At 36.9% G+C, this 3,023-nt stretch overlaps 1 non-coding gene across 1 annotated transcript; it reads right to left on the minus strand.

Annotated features, from left to right (window-relative positions):
- Positions 1-1,083: 1,083 nt before the first annotated feature.
- On the minus strand, positions 1,084-1,190 carry LOC121208892 (small nucleolar RNA R71). The gene has a single exon (XR_005904015.1). It is a non-coding gene; the product is annotated as a small nucleolar RNA R71 (small nucleolar RNA).
- Positions 1,191-3,023: the final 1,833 nt, after the last annotated feature.

A 3,023-nucleotide genomic window follows, 5' to 3' on the forward strand; every position in this document is an offset into this window, starting at 1 on the left:
GGATCAAGTCAAATGAATTAATCGTCTAATTCAGAGTCAATAACAAGTGAAGCCTAGGTGGATTTTTCCTTAGGTATTGTCCAAATCATTCAGTTTTCCCAAAAGTTATTTCCCCAATTCACTTTTTGTGCATTATTAGTTTAGTAATTAGTTTAGATAAAACGAATCTCTTTATTTTTAGGCTAGATAATAAGAAAAAAGTTAATACTAGTACTTTTAGCTCCTTTGGGTTCGACATCCGATCTTGCCATAAGCTATACTGTTGTTCGATAAGGTGCCCTTGCCTTTGTTGTGATAATAGTTAGTTTTCAAGAATGGTCAATTAGAAATTTAAAACTTATCATGATTTGTTCACATCAAGTTTTTGGCGCCGTTTCCGGGGAACTAAGATATTAGGAACACTTAATTTTTATTACTTTAGCCATTTATTTTATTGCAATTTAAATTTTATTTTGATTTTTGTTACTAAATTTTATTTTTCCTTCTGCTAAGTTTTTATAGTTTATGACTAGAGGAAACTCGTCAGGACCATTGCTTTTTGACAGTGAGATCGATCGCACTGCTCGCAGAAACCGAAGAGAAATAAGGCGAAGCCTAAGATACACAGAGGATGAACAAGAGGACGACATTTCCACCACAACCAAGGAGATGGATGAAAATCAAGAAAATCTGCTACCTCCTACTATTGCTGCTGATCCAGTAAATCAGAATCCTGCTCCACGCACTATATATGATTATGCTAAACCTAATTTAACAGGAACTGAGTCAAGTATAGTTAGGCCTACTATTGCTGCAAATAATTGTGAACTAAAACGTAACACGATTCAAATGATACAACAGTTTGTTTAGTTTGATGGTTTGTAGGACGAGGACCCAAACACTCATTTGGCAAATTTTCTAGAATTTTGCGACACTTTTAAAATCAATGGTTCTAATGATGCCATTCACCTTCGGTTATTTCCCTTTTCATTGAGGAACAAAGCTAAATAGTGGTTGAACTTATTACCACGAGGGTCAATCATTACTTGGGAACAAAAGACCGAAAAATTCTTACTTAAATATTTTCTATCGGCTAAAACGGCTAAATTGAGGAATGATATCTCTTCTTTTGTGCAGATGGATCTAGAATCACTCTATGATGCATGAGAGAGATACAAGGATCTATTGAGAATGTGCCCTCACCATGGGTTACCTTTATGGTTGCAGGTTCAAACGTTTTACAACGGTGTGAACCCCTCAACAAGGCAACTTATCGATGTAGCTGCTAGTGGTACTATCAACAACAAAACACCTGAAGTGGCTTAGGAATTTATTGAAGAGATGTCACTGAATAACTATTAGTGGCAAATCATAAGAACAAAGCTGACAAAAGTAGCCGATGTTTTCAACCTCGACGTTGTTACTATGCTATCTAACCAGGTAGAACTTTTAAATAAAAAGATTGACGGTTTATATGGTTCTACTCAGGTACATCCAGTGATGAAATGCGATTCAAATGGAGGAGGAGTACAAACAAAATATCAATCCTTCAACCCAAACACCGATGAGGAACAAGTTCAATATATGGGAAACAATAATTCTAGACCTCAAAATAACCCATACAGTAATACTTATAATATAGGTTGGAGGAAGCATCCCACCTTCTCGTGGAGTAGTCAAGGGAATCAAAGGCCAAAACATCCTCCAGGTTTTCAACAACCACCTTACCAACAGGAAAAGAAGCCGAACCTTGAGGAGATGCTAACAAAGTTGATCTCAGTGTCAGAAACTCGCTTTCAGAATACCGAAACAACACTTAAGAATCAAAAAGCATCGATCCAAGGGCTTGAAACTCAGATAGGATAGCTCGCTAAACTAATTTCTAAACGACCACAAGGTAGCCTACCGAGTAACACTGAATCTATCCTAAGAGAACAACTCAATGCGATTACCGTCGAGAAAAAGAAGGGTTAGTTGAACCTGAACTAGAATCGAGGAAAATAATTGTGGTAAGTAAAGGTAAGGATGAGGTGGACCATAGTGAGCGGAAACCAGTAAGTAAAGAGTACAAACCTCATGTGCCATACCCCAATGCAACAAGGAAAAATTACACAGACGAACAATTTGGTAAATTCCTTAAACTATTAAAGAAATTACATATTAACTTACCATTTATTGAAGCTCTTTCGCAGATGCCGAACGCAGTTAAATTCTTAAAAGAGCTTTTAGCAAACAAATGGAAGTTGGATGAGGCATCGCGTGTAGAGTTGAACGCAGTTTGCTCAGCCATTCTACAGAATAAGCTACCCAATAAGTTGAAAGATCTAGGGAGTTTTACAATTCCTTGTTTGATTGGTAGTTTAAATGTGAATAATGTATTGGTTGATTTAGGGGCGAGCATTAATGTTATACCTTATAAAATGTTTAAACAGCTAGGTCTTGGGAAACCCAAACAAACTAGGATGAGCATTCAATTGGCTAATAAAACCATTAGATTTCCTAGGGGTATCATTGAAGATGTTCTTGTTAAAATCGATAAATTTATATACCCAGTAGACTTTGTTGTTCTAGATATGGAAGAGGATAGTAACATACCTTTAATTTTAGGACGACCCTTTTTAGCAACTACTAGAACTATAATTGATGTTGGTATAGGTGAACTTACACTTCATGTGGGTGATGAAACAATCATTCTTCAAGCTCAAAATTCTACTAATACTGATCATGTGGTGCAACCTTCTTTACAGGAAACACGTTCGACGAGCATAAATGAGCCTTGTTCAAGTAACAATAAGGGATCCATCTATGAAGAACGAAGGCTACAAATTGAGGAACTAGATGAATGGCGGACACAGAAACTGAGAGCACACGATAGACCAACACCACGCCATGATGAGCTCAATGTTTCACCAAATAAACTTAAGGTTGGAGAAAAAGTACTACTAGATGCAACAGACACTCGTATTGCCACTTCTGAACCTTTTTCCATAGGGGACAGTCGAGGTAATTCATCCTAAATTTGGCACCTTTAAGGTAAATCGTAC

The sequence above is a fragment of the Gossypium hirsutum genome, chromosome A10 (genome assembly GCF_007990345.1).
Source record: "Gossypium hirsutum isolate 1008001.06 chromosome A10, Gossypium_hirsutum_v2.1, whole genome shotgun sequence".
NCBI classification, from domain to species: Eukaryota; Viridiplantae; Streptophyta; class Magnoliopsida; order Malvales; family Malvaceae; genus Gossypium; species Gossypium hirsutum.